Source organism: Lagenorhynchus albirostris, chromosome 1 (genome assembly GCF_949774975.1).
Source record: "Lagenorhynchus albirostris chromosome 1, mLagAlb1.1, whole genome shotgun sequence".
NCBI classification, from domain to species: Eukaryota; Metazoa; Chordata; class Mammalia; order Artiodactyla; family Delphinidae; genus Lagenorhynchus; species Lagenorhynchus albirostris.
The window spans coordinates 23,517,982-23,543,541 of record NC_083095.1 but is presented as its reverse complement, the minus strand read 5'-3'; the positions used below and the strand labels follow the sequence as shown (position 1 = coordinate 23,543,541).

Sequence of the window (25,560 nt, the reverse complement as noted above, 5' to 3'; positions counted from 1 at the left end):
GTGTGTGTGTGTGTGTGTGTTTTAAAGCCTAAACAGAACAACACTGTTCTGTGAACTCCAATTCGGCTGCTAGCCACCTAGAGTCCCCCAGTAACCTTGGACTTAGAGTTGCTAGATTTGGGAAACCTAATCTTCTTTTTCACACAGCACCTTCTGGAAACAGACTCCCATGAAGTCACTGTGGGTGTCTGTAAGAAGCCGTGGTTCTGCTCCCTTCTGCCTTCAGGGTGGTTGAAGATTTGATTGCCTCTGAGAGGGACTTTCTGCCATTCACGATGACTGACAGCGAGGCTGGAGCCAATTGTGCCCTCTTCGCTGGTCAGGAACCAGGTCAGCACACTAGACTCCCGAGCGTGTGCGGGGCAGCTGCGTGCGGGCATCTAAAATGGAGCTGCTGCAATTGCCCCAGCACCTCTTTCCTTCCTGTGTTCACTGACCAGAAGGACAGGAATGAAGCCGCTTCTTCCTTGGCTGTCCCTGGTGTTTGGCATCAGTACACAAACAAGCACACTTCCTCCACTTAGTTCCAACTTGCTGGTCCTGGTTCCTAATCTCAGAGACCAGGCTGTCCCTTGTCTTCACCATGTGGGGTTTAGAGAATGTGCCCAGCTAGTGCCCCTTGAGCATCATCCAGTACACAAATATGTTTTAATTTTCGGATAATTCATATGCAACTTGAGATTTCCAGTTTCTTTTAAAACTATTGGAAGTTTCAGCTGCATGAGGCCACTGTTCCTATGCGGCGTGGGTCAGCTGGGGATGAGGAACTGCTGCCAGTTCTATGACACGGCGTTTCCAGCCACCCGAGGCGCCACCCTCTCTCTGTCACACACATCCCCAGCTTCCTCATCCCTTCCCTGGCCTGCCCCACGCCTGCGGACACCTGATCTTGCGATTCCTCTCACAGAGAAGTGTGTTAACAGTTTTAAGTCGTACCTTCGAGTCTTATGCATACATGGTGCTCTAAACATTTCCACAGACACAGCTATTTTAAATATTTACTTTAGAAGAGCTTAAAAGTTGATTTTTACATTACTGTCCTAAGCGTACATATTTGCCTACTCAGAAATATTTGGGGCTCACATATATTCATATATTTCATGTATATAATCTGTTCTTTAGCATAACACATTCAATGATTTTAACTCAGTGGTTCACCTTACCTGTGCTCTTTGAAGAACCTTCACATTGAACACAGAATGGTAATTTGTAGCTGAAGATTTTATTAATTTTCCTGGGAAAAGTTGGGTGTCATTCCTAAAATATGACATTATATATAACATGCATAAAATAACATATTTTCCTATGTTTCATAATTTTACAATATCAGTGTGTCAGGGTTTTCTTGACTCTTCACAGAAATTGTCTTCACACAGATCTCTGATTAGTTAGCCTCTCTGAAGGGGGCTGCCTTTCAGGGGCGTATCTTTCTGAGAGCTCTGAATTCTGACAGGAGGGAGAGGTGACACATGACTGAGGAACACAATTGTTAGACCCCTTTCCTTACTCAGGGGCTTCGGCTGTCTGTATCAGAATGCTTCACGTACTTCCTCTGGGATTGCTTTTCCTGTTCCATTCCTCACATAGTCAAGAATCTCTTTTCCCCCCTACTCCTGACAATTTTACCTAAGCATTTTCTTCCATTGCTTTAGGCCATTGCTCCCAGTCATATCACCTTCTGAGACTGTGAATAATTTTTTCCCTTCAATTATATTGTTACCTTGAAGGTATTTATAGGCTACGATCTTGTCCCCTGGAGTCATTGCTTTGCTAGACTTTATAAATTTAGCTCTCACTACCTCTCTTCCTATGTTTTATCTTCTAGCCTTTACAGCGCTCCTTTTTTTTTTTTTTTGAGTCTATCTTTATAGCTTCTATACTATTTCAATATTCTTCCCGAACTAGAGAGGTCAGAATAGCACATCATATCCCAGGTATTACTGTGAATATTTGATTTTAGGGAGGGAAATCAAGAGGGGGAGGATTACTTCAAAACTGAACTTAATCTATCTTGTGACGCAGAAAAATAGACAAAATGGTAGAGAAATCTACCAGGGCAGCGTTTCCATATATTTTAACATATTAGAATAATCCTGGAAACTTAAGGGGAAATGATGATTTTTCTGAGAGAAAATGTCTTGCTCCCATTAGATATTTGTACCTGTCCTTTAGAGTAAGATATTCTTTAAAAATCCAGGCTTCAAATATGATTGTGTAGGGCTTCCCTGGTGGCGCAGTGGTTGAGAGTCCGCCTGCCGATGCAGGGGACACGGGTTCATGCCCCGGTCCGGGAGGATCCCACATGCCGCGGAGCAGCTGGGCCCGTGAGCCATGGCCGCTGAGCCTGTGCGTCCGGAGCCTGTGCTCCGCAATGGGAGAGGCCACAACAGTGAGAGGCCCGCGTACCACACACACACACACACACACACACACACACAAAATATATATATATATATGATTGTATAATAAGATGGGTTTCTTCCCGCATAGCACATGAGCTTTTAAACCAATATTATCATTAACATTATTATTATTGTTATTGTTATGAATATTATTATTCCTGTCTCTATGTTTTAAATTTAAGAAACAGCATTACGCATTTAATTTTAGGAAGAAAAATCAAATTGCAACATGAACCACTTTGGTACTAGCTTTAAGTTCTAGTTCACGTCTGCCGGGATTGGAAGCATTTCTTCAATGTGGCAAATTGGGTGTAGCCTCCAGGGAGCCCTGCAAGGAACAGAGGCTGGCTGGCTCTCTAGTACCATCGTCTGCAGACATTTTTGATTGTCCCACATGCAAGGCAAAAAAAAACCAAAACATGCACAACTTATAAGTATGTTTATATATGATGTAATGTGCGTATGTGCTAATATGTTGTTTATATCATAAAACATACAGAAACGTCAGAAGTTTGTACAGATAAGATTTGATAAATAGATGGGAGAAAAACAGTATTTTCTCCCATCACCCTAGTGAACCAACCTTGGCACCTCCTGGGGATGCTCCCCCGCACTTTGGAGATCACTGCGCTGGTGGGATCTCTATGCTGAGCAGGTCCCAACAGGAACCCAGAACGAGCAGTTAAATGCTGGAGAGCAGCTGAGAGAACCTGTCATTCAAACACTCATTTTTGAGATGAAGATATGGAGACCCAGAGACTTACCTACCTATGGTCACAGAGTTGGTTAATGAGAAAGCTGGGTATAAAACACAAGCCTCGTAATTCCCAGATTGCAATGCGCAAGGAAAAGACGAGTTGTTCTGTTTCAGCTGGAGTTTGAGGAAAGTGGGGACTGAGCTCCTGGGCGATGGAGAAGGGGAGGGTGAGTCAGTAGGTTGTGTGGATGGCGAAGCACTGTTTGCCTGAGAGACCTCTGCTCACTCACACTCCCTTCTTTTAAGCCCTCTTCACAGGTTCTCTCTCTCTCTCTCTTTCCAACTTACAATCCAAAGCTTCTGATTAATGGCAGACCTCTTTAACAAGAGCACACACTCAGGAGCCAGACACACTGAGTCCAGATCCTAACTCTGTTCCTTAACAGCATCACATAATAACTCTGTGCCTTCAACCAAGTGACCTAACTTCTCTATGCCTCAGTTTCCTCATCTGTTGCAACTGTTGATAATAAAGTTCATATGGGTTGATATGAGTGTTAAATTAGATGATACCTGTAAAGCCGTTGCATACTGCCTGGCCCCATCCTAAGGGTCGTTTCAATGTTAGCCGTTACTATTGTTATCGTCTTATTAATCATTCCTGCCAAAAATGTAAAGCACTTTACCCCACATGGTTGCATTTCATTTTGTAGCATGACCTCATGTTACACAGAGAAAAGCATTTTCCTCCCCATTTCACAAACACGTACACTGAGACCCATGTATATGCTGACGGCCAAAACCAGCCCCGAATCCCCGGACAGACCCCCAACCCAGTGTTCCGTACCACAGTGCATTTCCTTTCAAGATGAAAACAGTGACTCGAAACCCCTTTTAGCAGAACAGGAACACAGACTCCACTGTTTCGTTTTCTGCTCATCTCCCAAGGCATCTCCTCTCTGTGTATGGAGGGGTGCGGCGCTGTCCCCCAGAAGTCTACCAGCCTGAGGATAAGGGCACAGGGAGGCCTGAGGGTTCAAGGGGTATCTGATCATCTGTCTGAACTCTCTGCTGTGTGAGAGCCTGTGTTACAACCTTAATCGCTTCCTTACATAACGAGCTTTCTCCACCCCCTCGGAGTGTTTCCATTTTCTCCAGCTTTCAGTATCAGGGAGTGTTATTAAATGATAAGGGGGTTTGCTGTCTGGTTGTATATTGTGAGAGGCTGAGAAACAGTGAGTGTTGTGACACTGTAGAGGGCATGTGAGTGCTGATTATGGGCACCCCGTATCAGAGACAGATCACGTGACAGGGCTGCATCCGGAACACTGCCCCCCGTCCCCAAAGGGTTATTAATGGGCCTTCATACCTGGGAGGACAGGTTATGCTGTTTGGGTAAGGCGATAATTAGAGATGCATCACTTATCACAAGCAGGGCCCTGGCACCTGGGGTTGGCAACTCTGTTCCTTGTATGAGGCAGGCTCCGAGCTCCAGAGACAAAAGGAAAGTGGAACTTGTTATGGTGACCTTACCTGACAAAGGCCGTCTCACACTGTCACCCTTGGGCATTGATTGGCAATTGATATTGAATAGAGAAAGAGAGCCCGGGGCTGAGGCGCAGAAGATCTGAATTTTATACCTAGTTTTGCCACCAGGGAGCCATAGGGTCTTGAGGAAGAGTCACTTATCTTGTGACAATAAGTTTTTTGATATGAGAAAATGGGGACTATTTATCTCCTACTTATCTCAAGAAGATACAACTCAGAGATTATCTCTGTCAAGGTAGTGGGGTGGAGACAAGGGTGCATATGTGTTTTGGGGATAAAGAAGACATAAGATGTTTTCAGGCAGAAGGGAAGGGGCCAGTACAAAGGCAGAGATTGCCAATGCATTAGAGAAGAGGTGAGCAAAATTGACCAGCCTGGGGCTGGAGAAGGCAGGGAAGGGTGAGAGAAAAATCAAGGTAGAGCATTTAATTTTGATCACCCTTCCTGTGGAGCAAAGAAGAGAGCAGGGGTTGGGTAATTGCACCAAAACTCTGAGAAGACTAGGATAGTCAAGCAAGCCCACGTCTGATATTCTTAAGCTCCCTAGTGAATAAAAAATGTAAGGTCATTGGCTGCAAGCAACAGGAGCAAAGGTAGATTAAGAGACTTGAAGAAAGTGTAGCACCTTTGGAATGGCCTCTTTGGGGGTTGTCAAAGGAAGTCAACAAGGCATCTTTTCAACAATGTCTTGATCTCAGAGTCAGACAACTTAGGTTTTGAGCCTTCCTTTATCTTTTCCTCCTGGATAGTCCTAAGCAGTCACCTGTCACTTCCCCATCTATACTTTAAGGTTATAATCTATACCTTGCACACTTGTTACGAAATTTAAATGTGATCCCATGTGCACAACACCATGCTTGACACAGAAAAGCTCCTCATTATTTTAGGAAAGTAGACATGATGGGAGAGAATGCATAGAACATCCAGGGTGGCTAAATAAGACTGTCCAATTCAGAATCTGGGTTGTGTTGGCCTATCTGCTTGTACCAGGATTAAATAATATTCTTTAGAGGTGTGTACACGCTTTCTTTTCAGAGGCTTGTCTTCAGCTCCAGGGCTGTTCAAGTCTCACATTGCTCCTTTCACACGTTTCTACCTGCTCGTGGCCTTACATTATGGACTGGATAGACGAAGCAGCTCTCTGTTGGAGGGCAGTGTATTGCATGTCCTGTGCTCCTGGGCCAGCGGCCCATCAATACAACCAGGTGAGCCTCCAGCCACACCCCTCTTGGCTGAGAAGGAAAAATTATTTTCTGAGTTTTGCATAGGTAGGCCAGGTAATTTAGCATCTGCACTGGTATTGAACCACTTACCATAGGAACATGGCTCATTTTCCTCAGAGGATAAGCCAAGAATAATTGTGAAGGGCCCCCTTTTAGAGTTACCGTTTTTTTGAGCCCCTTTAAGATTTCCTCTTTATTGCATTTTACGTGATTAGTATAGATAATCATAAATGTGAACATCCACTCCAGCTGGAATGTAGGTAAAAATTAACCTGAGGAAGGAAAAAGACCCTACGCAAGAAGCAATTAGACACCCCTTCAAATATCTAATAATTTCCTTTTCGTGAGAAAGCCCCAAGTGAGGCACGACCCAACTCATAGGAGTAAAAAATAAAGTCCTTCAAAGGGAGTGGCTATTTTCTTATAAAAATGCCCGCTATTTATAAAGCATCGACTGAGTGCAGGGATGTATATGTATATGAGTGTACATGTCTGCTTTTATTTTGTTTTTCCCGTAATCCCCTCAATGACCTCAAAGGTGGGAACTATTGTCCTCATTTTGCAGTTGACGATCCAAAATTCAGAGAGGTTAAGTGACTTGCCGACGTTCCTGCCGCTTGCAAGCAGCTGAGACCAGAGTTAAATCCAGGTGTACCTAGAGCCAAAGCCCAGGTTCTTTCTCCTTCCTGGACTTCCTGGATTTCCTAATGCCTTCACAATCTGTTCCTTGAATCACTCAGCCTCCACGTTCTTCTGTTTATGGCCACTCACGTCATATTGGCTGTTAGAGTGGAAGGAGATACGCTGAAACCAAGAGATTGTTTTCTCGTCTTTTCCACTCATGGACCTGAATGGATCCTACCTTTACTAACAAGAGAGAAAGCCAGTCACAAGCCTTTAGGGAAACCATTGGTGCTTACTTGGCAAAATGTTGAGAATTATATACTGCTAGCAGAACCCTCAAAATTTTGCCAAGGAAGCATTGTATATACTGTTAAGATATGGCTTTTCTCACCTTAAAAAGGTGGGGAGAGGCATGAATCTATCTCCAGATGCCGATTAGCATGATAGACAAGTGGCAAAATTTTCTGCAGAATAGGTAATTTAGAGGCAGGGTAATCTCTTTTCTCCTAATAGTAAATTCAGTTAGGGAGTTTATGTGAGCACTAAGAAGAAACACTCATTGTGTTCAAATATTACTTCTGACAAAATTTTATCATTTTAAGATTATGGATGTCTCTATTTCTGGACACAGTCAATCGTCTGGTAGACATAACCCACTGGCAATTATAGACCATAATAACTGTGACCCAGACCAGTGATGAGTGAGCCTCTGCCTGTGTTCTCATAGATGAATTCCTGGAACTTGTTAGTGTACCTACTGAGCTACAGAGCCCACATCAGGAAGGCACCACTTTTCTGCTACTTTTAAACTGGCTTATCTGACTCGAAAGAGTATGACTCGCAAGAGTAGCCAGAATTCTAAGCTCCTAAGTTCCTCTGTACCTGAGTTCTAAAAGAATCAATGAAAATTGCAGTTTAATGTTAATATTGACTTAATCTTGACATTGAGAAAAATAGTTGGTCAGCTAGAAAAATCACCCTAAATGTAGTTCTATGCCTCAGTAAATCAAGAAAAAAAATTTGAATTTGTCAGTAGGTCCTCATTCTCCAATGCTGACGCTCTTTTCAGAGTGATTTTGCAAGATATTCAGCTTTAATGCTAATCTGTCATTTTCTAGAATATATTTACCAATGAAACTTTCAAAGAATCTTACTGGTGTAGTGAATTATGTAAAGTTTTATAAGATTATGTCTGGCTTTCTGTGGTCAGCTACTGCTGACACATTTTTATCAATCATACATGGGAAGTACTATGGAATAGTAAATTCTACCAGGCGTCACTGAATAATCTCATGTGTTTCCTCCCAAAGACTATACTTTCAATTTTGAAGACTTGTTGGCTAGTAAGTGTTTTGGGTTTTAAATGGTGCTAAGTGAAGAAATGTCAAACACATGCACAACACAAACACCAAAGTATTTCCCTTCCCAAGTGAAATGCCCATGTGAGACAACTCAGTGTGATAGTGAACTTGACCAGTGGTGGGTGCCGGCAGATCAGGAGCGGACAGTAATTCATGTGGTGACACGGAGCTTGGCATTGTAAGGATCTTTAAATTCCAGAACTAAATGGATGATCCACTGGGAGGCAATGTTCAGACAGATCAATACTCTACAAAAAGATAATTGCTTTTCTTGGTGAATCCTAGGCTTTAGGGAAATGGAGAGAGATTTCTTTCTTTTTGTCTGTCTCAAAAAAGTAATTAATGAGTACAACAGACAATTCAAGGCAAGAGAATAGAATCTGAAAGCTTGCAAGCTGTATAGTCAGAATGGATTTAGAGATTTACAGAAGGGCTTTAGCCCAGAACATTGTCTACAGAAGTGGACAGAGTGACTGTAGTGACAATGTCTCCTTGAGAGATGCATGCTGAAATCTTCTATTAGGCAAGCATACAAAAACATTTGAGCAAATGAGGTATTTCTTCCAGCAGAGTGGTATGGATAGAAGAGAGTCAAATATTTAGAATAAAATAGGAATTTAAGTTGTCCTAAAGCTAATTTACAAATGAAGCCTGAAATACATTCCATCATGGGATAGAAGTGTGGATTTTACTCCAACTATGATCTATCTCGCTCTCTTGGACTCTAAAGTGCCTACCCTGTCCATCAATAATACATTGGAGGGCTTCCCTGGTGGCGCAGTGGTTGAGAGTCCACCTGCTGATGCAGGGGACACGGGTTCGTGCCCCGGTCCGGGAAGATCCCACATGCCGCGGAGCGGCTGGGCCCGTGAGCCATGGCCGCTGAGCCTGCGCGCCCGGAGCCTGTGCTCCGTCCGCAACGGGAGAGGCCACAACAGTGAGAGGCCTGCGTACCGAAAAAAAAAAAATATATATATATATATATATATATATATAAAATAATAATACATTGGAAAATGGTTTAGGTAATAAACTCAGATCCTCTTCCTTCCTTTAAATCTCTAATGGAATTTGGCTAGACAGAATATATCATTACTAAGTTTGAAATTATAATGTGAGTGTTAGTATTGTGTTTGAACAGAATTTTTCACAAGGTTCTCTATTAGTTAAAAAAGAAAATTTCTGCTTTATATTGAATGATAAAAGCTGGTCATGCTAGAGACAGTGTCTAAGTGTCATAATTTGCTTTCCTACCCAATTCCTTCTACTGTACTGCATGCTCCTTAAAGACAGGGTCCTGGTCTTATCCATCCTTGTACATACAGTAGGTTCTCAATAAATGTTTCTTGAATGAATGCACTGAAAGTGTAATCTAATTGCAAACTAAACAAGTATGTGTCAAATGTATTCTTGATGCATGACACTAATTCTACTAGTTTTGTTTTGTTTTTGTTTTGAGATTTGAGCCTGAAATGATTTACCTAAAAATATAGATCATTAAAACAAAACTAAATCCTGTTTTTACAACATCAAGAGATCTGTGTCCTGACATAAAAAATGAATAATCACTCTCTTCCTCTAATGGATTTGGCCATTTGCATTAACCTCCTGTTTCATCTGAGAAATGGTTACATTTAGGGGTCAGGAACTCTGGGGAGAATATTTCTATTCTGTCAAAATTTCAAATAATCTCCCAGAGACTTGAAAACTGGTTATATCTAGAGAGCAACTGAAGGGAGAAGTGAGTTTCATTTTCCTCAAATGTGATCATCCTCTAAAGGCATCTTTCCTAGGTCAGAGGAAAGTCAGAGAACATCATTAAGGTGGATCTTTTATGAAAGGGACCAATAAGACTAATCTTTGAAAGAAGTAGATAGAAAAGAGTCAAATATTTAGCAAAATCAGGAATTGAAGTTGTCACTTTGGGGAAGGACAGACTGAAATACACTTCACTTACAAATAATTTCTTAAGACTTTTTATTTTGAAATAAGTTTAGATTTACAGAAAAGTTGCAAAGATTTTGTACAAAGTTCCTTTATACCCTTCACCCAGCTTCCCCTAATGTTAACATACTACATAACCAGGATACCTTTATCGAAACTAAGAAATTACCAACTAATGTTCTTTTTATGTTCCAGGATCCAATCTAGGATACCACATTTCTTTGTTCTTCTTCCCTCCTTAGTTTCTTCCAATCTGTGACAGTCCACAAATACTTCTTAATTGAAAAAATTGTCTAACAGTATATTTGTTAGATTAATACAATCCTTCCTACCTTTTCTTTCTCTACTGAACTGAACTTGGGCATCAGTTACTTCCTTGGCTGTTAATTCTAACTTATGCATTGAATATTTTGCCATTGCGCATGACTATAAATGTATTAACGTGGCCATATGTTGGAGATGTGTATCACAATCAGATCCACAGAGAATACAAAAGCACTCTTCTAGCTTCACCAAACTACCCTTTCTTTAATCATTAGGACATTGTATAGAATGGTTGTTTAGACCACAGACCCAAGAGCTTGACCAGCCAGATTTGAATCCTCACTCTAGTTGTATGACATTAAGCAAGTCACTTAATCTCTCCATACCTCAGTTTTTGCATTTATAAGATGAGGGTCATAGCAGATTAAAATGAATAAATGTACAAAAGGCGCTTCAAACAGTTAATTGACACGTGGTAAGTGCTATATTAGCTCTTATTATAGTTATTATTGACCATAAAAAAGTGAGTAAAGAAAATCAGCACAGGGTAGTAGAATGATGCCTGGATTCTGCGTCCGAATGCCTAACATCTTGGCTCCATACTTTCTAGATGGGAAGGTTCTTTGTATTCTGTAGTACAGAGATAATAGTACCTTTCTATGTTTATCAAGGAGTTACTTTAAGGATCAGATGAGATAAGGCATGAGAAAGGGCTTATAAAGTGTAAAATGCAAACCTGAGCAATAATGATATGTAGAATTTGGAGGGGGCAGGGGAGAGGGGTGGGGTGAGGTCAGAACAGAAGAGCCCTGGGGGGGCCTCACCACATAGTCTGGTCCTGACAGTGGCAGAAGCTGTGTGGGTTTATGGGAGTGCTTTGTGTTGGTCATAAGCATTGGGTAGTTCAGGTACGTTTGTCCCTCTGCTGGACCAAATAGTATAGGTATGGAAGACAAAGCTACCTGGAAAAGAGAACAATACAGGTGTTACCTCTTTATAGCCTCAATGGGAAATGTTCCAGGCACTTCTGTTGATACTCACAGAGGACAGAGATAAGGGGACAAGGTGGGCTTGGGGACTTGGTGAGTTAAGTGTTAATCTAAACTCCTTTCCATGTCGCCATTGTTTATTTCAGTTATGGCCACAAAAGAACTTTTAGAAGAAGCTATGCCTTGCTTTTTCTCTAAGTGGCATACTGCCAGCTCGGGCCTAGTGCTCTGAGAATCTGCAAGCTGACTCAGTGGCCGAGGAACATTCTTGAGAACAGAGGGACAGGGTGTGGAGCATATTGGGGCTGCCAAGGCCAGACTTGCCATTGATTTTCTGCTTTGTTACCAAGCAACTGAGATTTCTCCCACTATAGAAAAAGACAAACCACCATCCCTTCAAAGGGAAATATGTTGAAAAGGAATAGAATGGGCACTTAACTTCACTTATCCCTTACAAACAAGGATGGTATGCTGAGGCAGAATTAAAGTAAGGCTTTCAATGCAGGAGCAGGCAGATGGGGCAGCTGCAGCTGGGGATTTTTCGTGTGTGTGTGTGTGTGTGTGTGTGTGTGTGTGTGTGTGTGTGTGTGTGTGTGTGTGTGTGTGTGTTTCTAAATAGAAACTACACCCCTTCTAGCTATCTAGAATTATTATAATTAATAATAAACATAAGGGACCCTCAGAAGACCCAGCACGCCTGTCAAGAATGTATATCAAGGGGCAAATTGTATGAAAAATAGCTGACATTCATTGAGTGGTTATTATATACCAGACACTGTTCTAAGCATTTTACACAGGGTTAATCCTTAGAACCCTGTGAAGTAGGACTGATTATTAGTACTGTTTTGTAGATGAGAAAACTGAAGCACCTAGTAGATACAAAAATTGCCCAGGGCTTCCCTGGTGGCGCAGTGGTTGAGAGTCCGCCTGCCGATGCAGGGGACACGGGTTCGTGCCCTGGTCCGGGAAGATCCCACATGCCGCGGAGCGGCTGGGCCCGTGAGCCACGGCCGCTGAGCCTGCACGTCCGGAGCCTGTGCTCCTCAACAGGAGAGGCCACAACAGTGAGAGGCCCGCATACCGCAAAAAAAAAAAAATTGCCCAAAGTTGCACAGATTGTAATTCAGAGTACTTTTTCAAAAACTTATTTAAATAACAGTATTTTTGATAATTAAGATAATTTAATAAAGACCTGTACAATGATAGTGTTATTCCATCCCACACAGTAATGAGGGTTGATAGTAGTCATTTTATCTTTAAAAGACATCATCTCCATCAATTAGTCAAATACTAAAATGAAAGGGATTAACTGTAAATTGAAATTTAAAATGCTTGAGGGAAAGCATTGAGCAGTGCTGGGGTTTTGTTACCTTGAAACCATCCCCACGATCCAGTGATCTGGGAGGAGGAGTGTTTATTTTGCTAGACACCAATTTGCAGAGTTTTCTACTGAAAAAAGAAAAGGAAAGGAAAAAATCAGATAATTATTCCCCATAAAAACCAGGTTACAACCTAATTATATGTCACACACACATAAACACAGGCAAGCCTGCTCACCCAGTTTCTAGTACAGTAAACAGCTATCTGATCTGGTCAAAATGTGGAGTACTCTAAAAATCTGATCTCTGGTGAAAGAGCTTCCCGATTGGATAACAACCAGGGATTCTGGATTTTCAAAGACCAAGATAGAACACAGTGTAATCGTTCTTGGTTATTCGGAAGGATGTTGCATTGCCTCAGGCCTGTCATTAGGAACATCGGAGATCATTGTGGGAATCTGGGAAAGTGCTGGTGAATAGGAAGCTCCAGTTCCAGAACACTGGATAAAACAGCCTTGGCTCTAATTACACTGTGTTTAGATTGATGGGCCTAATGAGCAGTGTTCCTTGAGCCAAATGTTGATTTTCAAATGAGTTAAAACTGGGGCTAAAAGTGTATGAGTAAATTTGTTTACTGGATTGACTGTGTGCCTCCAAGTAGAATTCAGATGATTCAACCAGCGTTTCTTAAGCACCAAACCGATGGCGGGCCCTGGGTGAGGTCCTGGAGACCCAGAAGTAGAGAAACCCTCAAGGAGTCACAGCCCGGTGAGAGGGAAGGGATTTTAACGATACTAACATGGCCATAATCATAGCAGCTGATATTTACTGGGCCCTGGCTAGATGCCGGCCACAGTTCTAAACACTCTGCCTGCATCAATTCATTTACCTACTTACCACCATAACCCCTTGAAGGAGGGACTATACCATAGTGAGAAGGAAGGCAGAGGAGGGCTAAGGAATTGGTCCAAGGTCATGTGTGCGGTAAGTGGCAGAGCAGGTCTTAAACTTACATGGTCTGATTCCAGAATTTGGGCCCTTCAGTCTGATCTTGGTATTCCAGAGAAAGGTTTCAATATAGTTAACTTTAAATGGAATGTTTCAGACCAAGAAGAAGTATAATTAACCACGTTTGCCTATGCTGCTGGAGGTGATGAGATCAGACTATAATAATATTATCCTAACTCCCTTGTTCACTCTATTCCAGCCTTACTGGCCTCTGCCATTCTTCTAGCAGGTCAACCTTGTCCCTACTGCAGGGTCTTTGCCCTTGTTACCTTGCCCTGGACATCCCCTCCCACGTACCCTCTCATGGCTCCTTCACTCAGTCCTTTCCCACTTCTGCCCAAATGTTACCTTATTAATGAACACTTCCCTAATCCATCCAGTTTTAGCGGCCCTTCTTCCCCCACCTTCCTGAAATCCCTACCCCCTTACCTTGCCTTACTTTCCTCCAGAGATTTTAACATCATCTGATATACTACATGTTTACTTGCCTTTGTTTGTTTATTTGCCTCCCCACCCTAGAATATACGTTCTAAGAAGTCAGTGATTTCTTTGTATTGTTTTTCACTGAATTCACAATTCCTAGAATAGTGCCTGTTACATAGAGGTTCAATATATATTGTTTGATTTAACAAATTAAAAGACAGGAAGAAAGCATGTCAAAATGTTAAAATGGTTATATCTGAGTGTTGCAATTATGACTTAAAAAGAAAAGAATTCATTTACCAAATTTCCTATCATGAGTATATGTTACTTTTCTAATCAGGGAATGGTGAAAATTTGACTAAAGTGAAACAATTAATCACTAACTCATCTTAGAAACTTACTGACTTTATGTTATTATTTTATATTAGGTTTTTATAGAGTGAGATGCTATTATTGAGAGTTCCTTGGAAGTTTTCCCTGTAAAATGATCCTTCCTCTCCTGCTTCCTCCAGGCTCTGATTGCAGCCCTGACTGCTCACCTGAGTGGGAGGTTGATATATGGAACTATCTGTGTAAACAACTTCCACTGGGATACCCAGGAGGCAACTGAAAAGCATCAAGTCCAAAATAGAACTCTTGATTCTCACCCTGCTCTTTACACAGTGACCCCCCCATCTCAGTAAATCCAACATGCACCCAGTCGTGCAAGCCAAAAACTTAGGATTCATACCTCCCTTTCCTAATGCCAATGTCAATTCCATCAGAAATCCTATTGAATCTACTTCCAGAATATATCCCAAGTCAGACCACTTCTCCCTGCTGCCCACCATCACTGCTTCCCATTTAGCAGAAGCTCCTTGTAGCCACCTGAGCCTTCTCTAACCTGCATCTTTGCAGGTACTTTCTAACCGGTATCTGTTCTCACTCTTGCCTGACACCCACTCCCTACCAGTCTTTTCTTCTCGAAGTCAGAATAATATTTTAAATGTAATCAGCCGATGTTTCTCCCCCTGATTAAAATCCTCATGCAGCTTCGTATTGTGTCACCCATAAAACCTAAACGTATTACCATGGACTTGAAGATCCTACAGGATCTGACCCCTCAACCTCCCTAAGACCTCATCCTCTGCCACTGTCCTCTGCAGACACCACACTCAGGACTGTTAATCAAATGGTTTATTCCAGCGTAGGGCTTCCCCCTTGTCCTGAGACTTCTCCCCTTAGCACCAAGGCTGGCTCTTTTCATCATTTGGATCTCAGCTTAGACCTCCTCAGACTGATGTTTTTTGATCATCCTAACTTAGAAAGCTCCCCTCCCTTTCCCCACTAATCATTCTATCCCATGCCTCCTTGTTATTTCCTATAATTGTCTGTAATTATCTAGGTCACATGTTCACACATTTAATATCTGCCTTGCCCTGAAATGAGGGGATGGAATGGGACAGTGTAAATCACTGCTCTGACCTCAGCGCCCAAAATAGTGCCTGGCTCAGAGTAGATGCTTAATAAGTAGTCATTCAGTGAAAGAACAAAGGATTGAAAGAATGAATTTTTTTGTGGCATACATATAGAGATTAGAGATGATGACCAGTGCAATTCTCACAATCTGCCTTCCATTAAATTAGTGTCTTGGACACAAATCCCTAACCTTGGACACAAATACCAAAAAGAAAACTTGCTTCTAGGAACAAGGTAATGCCATTGGTTGATTAGTTCATTCATTCATTCATCATTCTTCACTTATGAGTTATTTACTATATATTGAAGACTTTCTCTACTGGCCTCCTGTATTTGGTATTCTGGCAGTTTTCTTAGCCGTGTGTGTGTGTGTGTGTGTGTGTGTGTGTGTCGGTGTATTGGAGGGAAAATCAAGTAAACAACTAATGCAATGCAAAAAGTGTGTTTTAGTAGCGGTTACGTGCCTAGACTTATATGCACATTGTTTTGAGAATGCAAAGAAAGGTGCTCCTGTTTCACTAACTGGAAAGTTAGATTATAAGCATTTATCTTCAGGTTATCAGAGACGGATTTCTCTTATGGTCAGCTTTCCTAAATCTGAATTTTAACAGACATTAGATCTGGAGGAAAAAAGCACAGGAATCAACAGAGACTAATGACCATTCATCCAAATGAAACAAATACCATTTGAACCGGACATGGGCCTCTGGTAGTCTGTGGCCTTCTCCTTCATCTTGAGCGAGGGAGGGCTAAACAGACTGGGCTGGCTACTGGGTAAGGGGGAGTGATGAATACTTTTCACTAGCCCAAGGGATAAAAAGCAAAATTAATTTCTATTCCAAAAAGATTTTTTTAAGGCCAGTTAAAATTATTGACTTCATGCAATTATAGGAAGCATTTCTGCAGCCTCTCCATAGATGATTAGAATAATTGCTGTCCTTTCATCTTTCTCATCTAACAACAGTCTCCTCTCCCCATGCCTCCCACTTCCCTTTGTGCCTTAGCATGCTGCCTGTATCTGCTCCTCTGAGAGAACAACAAGGCTCAGCATAATTGGGCCATTTCCCTGTCATACGGGTTTGCTTCTAAATCTTCCTCCTCTGGAGGTTGCAGTGAGGTCAATCATATGCAGTCAAAAGGCAGAGAAGATATTAAAAATACGCGTATCCTAGCACTAAATATATACCACGTGTGAGCTTCACTTACAAAGGGAACTTCTCGTAATATACCTTAGACAAAGCCATTGGCAGTTTCCTGCACCTGCTGGCAATCACTAGAGTAGCGTGACTGACATGATTTATGCTGGCCTTTTTTTTTTTTCATAAGTAGTAAGAGAGAGGGTTTCTGCTAACACAGTGTTTCTCATATTTGTCTGATCATAAGAATCAACTGTAGTACTTAATAAAAATATGCTCCAAACCTACTGAATCAAAGGTTTCAACAGGCCTAAGGATCTGTATATTTAATAGTCTAGGTGATCTGAGCATCAGGCAAAATTTGGGGAACCTGTTGTTAATAGTGGTATAGATACAGATATATATACCTGATGTTTCCAGGTGTGTGAGTGTGTGTGTGTGTGTGTGTGTGTGTATGTGTATGTGTGTGTATGAATGATGCTTTCTTGATTGGGGTAAGCTCTTTTTTTGATTAAACTTAAATGAAAATGTTCAAAGTATCTCCCACATTGAATGCACTCAGTGCTCACTGCCTTTACTATGAGGCAGTGAGATCCTTGTGGGATATTTTGTGTTGTGATGCAGATCTCTTCCTGTTTTATTATTAGTCTGAATGTTTGAGGCCAGCAGTACATATTACTCTTTGTCAATGTTATGACAATGTATGTTGACCTCATGACATTTGTCAACAAAGCTGCCTCGCCAGCTACGCTCAGCCAACCTTTCTTCTAAAGCATTTGAAAGTTTCATATGGTGAAATCCACTCTGATAGAAGCTAAGAGAAAAAGTAACAGACTTCTAAAATATTACAGCTGGAAGGGCGATTGGAGGTCATCCATTTCCACCTGATAGCTATAAAAATAAAGAAACAGAGGCCACCGAGGGACTTGCCAAAGTCAACTGGTTAATTAGAGGGAGAATTTGGACTAAATCTCCTGATTCTAGGCCTAATATTCTCTATGATGACATTTACAGATTCCTGTAACCAATCATCCTTCTCTCTGAGCCTCAGTTTCCTCTTTAGAAAAAAGCATATGGGAGTGGATTAGTGACTCTAAAACTGTGCTCTCTGAGACCCTGGTTTCAGTGGAAGTGCCCGGGAGTCCACCAGTGATGGGGGTGGAAGTGGGAGAGGGAGAGCAGGCCAGAAGGTGGGGTCAGACTTCCCCTTGTTCTGCTCTAATCAGGTTGGTATATTGAAATTGCATTAAGAGTTGGTTTGGAAAAACCAATTCTGATACATTATTTTTTCTCTAAAGTCGTAAGTGCACAGGTCTAGATGGCAATCTTCAAATACATATTTGATTCTATTATTTGTGGATTCTGAGAAAAGAGGTCTTTGAAAGCGAGGACTTGTCTTTGTCATTCCCCGTAGAAACTGATTCTTGTGTATTCAGTGAATGGTATTCATTCACCAACTCCAAGTGTGGCTTGGTCAGCTCAAGGAACTGACACTTTGAAAGTGAGAGAACAGTGGGAAAAGAAGCTATTTGGAGGCAGCCTATCTTAAAATTCTCTTTGAAAAGCCAAGCCAAAATATCCACTATTTTCTCCTAAAATGGAAAGATGACATCACTGCTTAGGAAGTAGTAGTATGCACGCTGTCCTCTTCTTTCCAAGTAGGTCCTGAGAGACGGCAGACCCTCAGAGTGAAGTATCTTTTGCCTTATCTGAGTCTACTCTGCATTTAGGGGGACTTTGGCACTCCTCTTTAGATACCTGAGAATAGTTAAAGCTCTAAGAAAGAGACCCTTTGTCCTTAAGTAGGAAAATGCAAGAGAAAGTGGGAGCAGTTTTTTGAAACAATCAATATCTAACATTAATCTAGGCCTTCTCCGTATTCCATGCTGCTGGCCTGAGTCCTCTTCTATTTTGATCAAGACTCCATTGAAAGACACCTGAGGATGTGTCTGCCTCCTTTTCCTTAATTTTGGTCTTTGTCATCTTACTCAAAAAGAGGCTAGATTTTTGTTTTCCTGCCCCGTTAAGATCACAGTCCTGGTTTTCATACCTTCTCTGTACCGTCCTTTTCACCTTTTCTTGCTTAACTCCTTTCATTGCAAGCTCTCCCATGCTATTCCTCCTTTGTCACCAAATTTTAGACTGACTGGCTTGTGGCATATGAATGAATCAGGTGAGAGCGATTAAGTAAGCTGATGGAGCTACCCCCTTCTTCTTTTCCCATCAGCAGTGATAAAAGAGACTACCCAGCCAAGGGACATGACATTTAGGGGTTCTGGTGGCTGGACAGTTCTTATTTGTAGTCTCAGCTCTTCAGAGTTTCAATGATTGGGTTACCACTTGACAGTGCACATATTTTTCTGTAACATTTGATGGCTGCTTATCTCTGAGTTTTTCCTGTGTTTATTACATCCAGTTACATTTTTCCCCTTAGTTGAGTTTTGTTTTACGTGTCTTGTTTCTGGATGTGCATAGTAGGGATAGGGGTTTCCGAAGGTAATGTATCCCCATTTGCCTGTGAATTAATTGATGACACCATTTGGGAGTAAATTCTAAAACCTTATCAGCACAATATAAATAGGATTTACAGGGCTTCTTGAAATAAATCCAGCAATCTGGCCTCCTCTCTCTGCATTCTCGCTGACCCATTCTAACCTCTGTGTACAATGACCTTATTACCAGGCGAGCCAGCTAACCTCTTTCATACTTCTCTGCCTCTGCGCATGCTGTTCCTTGGCCAGGAGTGCCTTTCACCTGGAAAATTTAGACTAGTCCTTTTAGGCCTAATGGAAATGTCATCGTCTCTGTCATGCCTTCCTGTGAGCAAAGTCAGATGTTCCACTTTCTGTTTTCCCATAGTACTTGTGACAGCTTCATGCCACTCTAGCCCATTCAGTTAGGAGATCTTCAAGGGGTAAACAAAGTTTTATTCCTCTGTGAATTCACAGTGTCTTACATGACTGGAACATAGGACATGGTTTTTTAGTAATTTTGGCTGAAAGAAGTGATGAATTAATCAATCTGCCTATTCCTCAGGACCTGAAACTTCTCAAGGGGCCTGTTTTCTCCTTTGCTCCCCTTTTCTCTACTTTTTATTCAATCTGTTAATAATAAGAGTAATACTTTTTTTGTCCAGTGCAGTCTTTTTCACTAGCGTGTTTTTCTCTACGTCCATTCCTTTTGGAAATAGGAAATTACTATTTCATAGATACTAGTCTAATCTGGAATCTTTTCATCTCAGTTTTGGACTCTGCAATAGCCTCCTGGTGGATCTATCTTCTGTATGGTCCTACTATAATGCACTCTTCTACCAGGTACCAAATCTATTGTTTCAAGGCACTTTTCTACTACTTTACCTCTCTGGAGAGATTGTGAATTGGCTTCCCTATTAAATAAGGACCAAGCTTCTACTCTAAGCAACTGATCCCTTTCATCTCAATACTCTTTACTCCTCAATGTGATCTATTGCATTCATCCAAGCCAGATTGTTTGTTATTCTCTGAATGACCTGTGCTCATTCCTTTACAGTCCAAAAGGAGACCTTAGTTTACTTATATTCAACCATATAATTTTATCTATTCCAGACCAGGTTATGAATTTACATCTCCCAAGAAGTTTACCAGGATTAATCCAACCTCAGAGTCATCACTTCACTAGTTTATATTACTATTGGTAGGATTTGGGAGACAGGAATTTTTCAACCTTAACTTTGCCCTTTTCTTGGTGTCCACAGATCATTTAACCTTCTTGTATCTAAAAATGGAGTTTAAAAAAAAACTGTTACACATGTAGGGCATTTCATGATGAAATATAAAGTGTTTCAAATTGAAAGTGATGGTTTATTTGGTTTACAAATCAGGAATTCTCAAGAGGTTATATAATCCATTTTTTCCTCTCTCTTTCCCTGTAGGGAATATCTGTATCTTTGGAGTTTGAAAAGCATAAAGTAAAATTATCATCACTTTGATTTGTTTATGTTCATAATATTTAATTCACTTTGAAATATCAAATCACATTAAAAGGAAGGTGTGAAAAATAGGGAAGACTATTTCTGGTGTAACCAATAGGCCCCCAAAATGTTAATTGCTCAAACATTAAAAAAAGTTATTGGGTTTCCCTGGTGGCGCAGTGGTTGAGAGTCCGCCTGCCAATGCAGGGGACAAGGGTTCGTGCCCCGGTCCGGGAAGATCCCACATGCCGCGGAGCGGCTAGGCCCGTGAGCCACGGCCACTGAGCCTGCGCGTCCGGAGCCTGTGCTCCACAACGGGAGAGGCCCACATACCACAAAAAAAAAAAAAAAAAAAAAAAAAAAATTAATTGAATATGACAGAGATATGCAGAGATGGTAAAAAGACAAATAAAATAAATAAATTAAAAAAATTATCTCACTCATATATGTAGTCCAATGTGGTTCTGGTAGGCAAGAGGTAGGAGTGATTACAGAGATGCTGTCATCTTCAGCATGTCTTCCAAGAGCTTTTGGAAGGGGAGAGAACATGAATACCTTCATATGGGCGGATTTTATGGGCTGGACCTAAAACTTGTATTCATATTCCACTGGATAAACTCAGCCACATGGCACAACTAATTTCACTGGAGGCTGGGAAATGTAGTCTATGGTTTGTCCAGGAAGAAGAGGAAATGGTTGTACTGAAGAGCTAATTGCTTTTACATATTACCTGACATAGTTTTCAAAGTCATTTCTTGTTTATATTTTGTCTTTCCTAAAAGTTATAAATGTTCTCTGAGCAGATGTTTCATATCACTTTCTTATACCCTGCAGCATACAGTATAGAGGTCTGGACAGATTAAGCTCTTGGTATGTGTATTAATTTTCTATTGCTGTATAACAAACTACCACCCATTTAGTGACTTAAAACAATACATGTTTATTATCTCACAGTTTCTGTTGGCAAGAATCTGGGCACAGTTCAGCTCAGTCCTCCTCAAGGCTGCAATCAAGATGTCGGTCAGGGGCTGCCCTGGTGGCGCAGTGGTTGAGAGTCCGCCTGCCGATGCAGGGGACGCGGGTTCATGCCTCAGTCCGGGAAGATCCCACATGCCGCGGAGCGGCTGGGCCCGTGAGCTATGGCCGCTGAGCCTGTGCCTCCGGAGCCTGTGCTCCGCGGCGGGAGAGGCCGGGGCAGTAAGAGGCCCGCATACCGAAAAAAAAAAAAAAAGATGTCGGTCAGGGTAGACTTCTCATCTGGAGCCTCAACTGGGGAAAGGTCTGCTTCCAAGATCACCCAGGTTGTTGGCAAATTTTATTTCCTGTGCTAGCTTGGTTCTTCAAAGAACCAAGAATTCACGATGGCTTGCTTCTTCCAACCCAGCAACAGACTCCTAGCAAGATAGAGTCTTATATACTGTAAGATCATCCCATCACCTTTGCAATATTGGCTATAAGCAAATTATAGGTCCTGTTTTTACTCAAGGGAGGAAGAGAATACAAAAGAAGTGAATACTAGAAAGCCTGTCCACCACAGTAAGAGACTGAAAAAATAGTGGTCTTTCTTCCTCAGTCAGTGAACCACCACTTTGCCTGAACATACCTCTCACACAAAACTGTAGAGGTTATTAAAGATCTTGAGAGAAAAGAGGTTCTTATTGGGCCAGGCTAGTAACAATGCTATCAAAACAAGCGCTTAGCAGCTATATTTGCTAAGTTTCACAAATATCAACCTTAATTCACATGATCATCTTTAGAACTGGATCCAGAATAAGAAGAGACCATCTTGAACCTGTTACAAACAAGTCTCATTCCCATAGAACCCTAAGGCCGTCACTATATGGCATTTGGAAACCTATCATTTTGAATTTTTGTCTTTTCTGGCCTTCTTTTTCTCTAGTCCTCTGTCAAACTCAGGTGGTATTGAATTTTTTTCTCCTCTTTATCTTCCTGTTTGACATTTTCCTTTCTGCTTCCAGTTATCCTTTAAGACACCCCATATCATTCCTTCTGGGGGAACGTTTCAGGGAACGCTCGGGTATGAAACTTCAGTCTACATGTTTAATTTGCTTTGGAGAGAGCATCAATCACTCTTCCATTCCCAAACTTCATCACATACCAGCTGGATCTCCTGAGAGGAGACAGTCTGAGAGAATCTGGGCTGCTTATTTATATGTCAGCTGTGAAAAAAGCTTCTTTCCTTACTACTCCCACCCTGTCTTTGAAATCCAGTAGTGACTTTCTGTGGTTAATTCTTCCAGGATGGTACAGTCCCATAGATATAAAGGTTCAGGGCATCAAACTGAAAGATATTAAGGCTCTAATAGAGAGGGTCACATTTCTAAAAAGGAAAACCAAATTCTGAAGATATTCTCTGGCTCTGTGAACAGCTAAAAATACGAGGATAATCATTCCTACAGTCCTGAACTTTTAATAGCAAAGCTAACCTGGAAGGAAAAATGACACTGAGCTACAGGGAGAGGAGAATAGAACAGACTTCAAGAGAATCAGTTTCTTTTCTTTGCAAGGCATTCATTCTTAGATTAGCCCATCTATCTTTAAATTGCATATGATTCTTGTCTATTTGGCATGACTTAACACTAGTGAGTTGGTGAACGGTACACAGAAAGTCTGTACTATTTTGCAATGCCTATGTGTCTAAAATTATTTTAAAATCAAAAGTAAATTAAAACAAATGAACAAATTGGTTGAGTCTCAAAAGTCTAACAGACGGAGGCAAACTGTTTCTCTGAATACAAATACCTGTTCTGTGTTTAATGAAATACCAGGAAGAGGACAAGAAGAGGGAAGGGAAGAAATAGAGAGATGGAGATTTCCAGCTGATGTAGGGGCCTCGCCATGTGCTATCTCACTGCACAATGCCTGCCATTCTTCAATTAGCTTAACTGAACTTGCCTCAGTCAAGGCCCAAAACATGCCCCAGGGGACTTTGCATCACTATATTTGTAAATTAAGTCTTTGTTTGGGGGTAAAAAGCTACTCCCAAGTGACTATGGCATCCTGGTCTCCTTTCCCTAAAGAACAAGGCAGGCTGGCAGGAAGATAGACCTTCCTAGACTAGAAAATGAACCAGCCCTCTGTCTCTTGCAAGATTTGTGCTGTTCTTTTGGGATGCCTGTGTCCCTGCACATTTACCCTGATTCTGATTAGGAGACTTCTCTATCTACTTTACCACAGTATCGGAGCGAGCAAATACTTTGCCATCATCGTGTCTTAGGGAGTATTTAAAAGCCCTGGTTTTGAATTCAGCCAGACTTGGGCTTTATTTTGGGCTCTGCCTCTTGTGAACTGGATGACCTTGAACAAATCACTGAGGCTGTCTATAGTCCAGTTTCTTAATCTCTTAAATGGGACTCATAATACCTAATTCATTTGCCTACCAACAGGAACTAGTAAAATAATGTGTACGAAACGTCTAACACTAGGCTTGGCACCTAGCACGCCTTCAATAAATGATAGCTATTGTCCTAGTCATTGTTGTATACTTTCCAGCACCCTATGACTCCAGTAACTATAGTTCTGTGGCCATTTGGGAATATCTTTTTAGAGATGAATCCTATCAATTTCTTTATAAAATAATAACCCATTTTTTTCATGAAATACGTTATTGGCCATTCTAGTCAAAGGGGATACATTTTTTTTTTAAGCAGGTTTATTCCAAGTCAGTGTTAATGAATGTAAGATTCATTGCTTGCTATAGTAAATTTTCAGAGGCCTAAATTCCTTCTCTGAAGAGTTGGTCCAAAATTAAAATAAGGACAAAGGTTGAGTCTCTCTGCTATTCAATCAATGAACGGAACGGTTTAGAAAACAAACCGAGAAATAACAGCTTCCAAAAAGATAAAAGAAGAAATCTATGGTAAGGCCCTTTCATGCTATCGGTTCAGGGTTCTGCTGTAGATCTCAGCCTGCCTTCACCTGTTTTTGAGTGTGCAGGGGACACCTACTTACAACACGACCGTGGGAACTGTAGATCTAGTTGCATTGGCCAAACCCAAACACATGCCAATAGAAATCAAGTGATGGCAAACCAAGAGCTTATTTTCCATTTCCCGAAGATGTTTTCATGGGGTTCACCTAAGGGAATCAAAGTTAAATGATACTGCTGTCAAAATGATCTATTGAGAAAGGGGATCTAGTTAGGGATAGTTGGGATTAGTTGAATTTGAGGTGATGGCTGAAAAATCAAGTGGAGATACACCTTATGCTGTTGGAAATGGACACTTAGATGAGAGATCAGGAAGACATATACACATTTAGGAGTCCAGTATAGCTGAAAGCAGGAGGTTGATGGGCTCATGAAAAGCATATGTGTAGAGGACATCATAACGAATCAGACACAGTGCGGGAAGACTTACCAGTAAAGATGTCAAGAGGGAAGCACCTCCCGCTATTCTTGACACACTGCAGTGTGCCTGTGGGATAGGAATACATGCACTCTTCACATGAAACCAGAGCCTGAAGACCAGAGAGGAAAGCAGACCTGGCCAGAGGAAGCCAGTGTTAGGACTGGGAAATAAGCAAAATGACTTTTTTGACCAGTATAACTATCTAGAACTAAGTAGAAGGGTGGGATTGAGAGACACTTCCATCTCTGAAATACCCAGAAGTGTGTCTCTCAGATGCACTGACTCTGCTTAAACCATTCTACCATTAGTCTCTGAGGGATCTCTGAGAACAGTTTCCTGCCAATATATCCCTGAGGCCATTTGGGAAATAAGCACTGTTCCAGCTTAGCTACATCTCAAGACTGCGTCGTAGCATGGGGGAGGAGAGTAATTAAAAATAACTCTCTGCCCCAGCAGGGCCATCACTCTCCCTGCCTCATCTGCGTTCCTGTCACATGCTTCGCTCCATAGTGACGGAGACCCCAGCTATAGTGCAAAAGACTCGTTGTAATAATATCTGATCTGCTCAGTCTTGAGTTGGTCACAAAAGAATGTTAACAGTGTAAGAGGATCAGGTTCTAGGTTCTGGAAGGATTCTTAATTATTCTGTTAAAAAGAAAGAAAGAAGAAAAGAACAAAAAGAGGCCAACAGAAAAGTCTAACCCAGTTCTACTGCACAAAGGGTTGTCTGACTGCTTCCCCTTCCTTGGCAGTCTGATCAGTTCCATTTGAAACACAACAAGTGAAAAAGTCTGCAAAGTGATGTGAAATTTGTCCTGAAGCTTTAGCTCCCCGACCCATCTCCA

The 25,560-nt window shown here is 41.5% G+C and overlaps 1 protein-coding gene across 9 annotated transcripts in view; it reads left to right on the top strand.

Annotated features, from left to right (window-relative positions):
- Nucleotides 1-25,560, top strand: part of NRXN3 (neurexin 3) — a 1,617,293-nt gene that overhangs the window by 1,252,262 nt on the left and 339,471 nt on the right. The gene's annotated exons all lie outside the window — the stretch shown is intronic.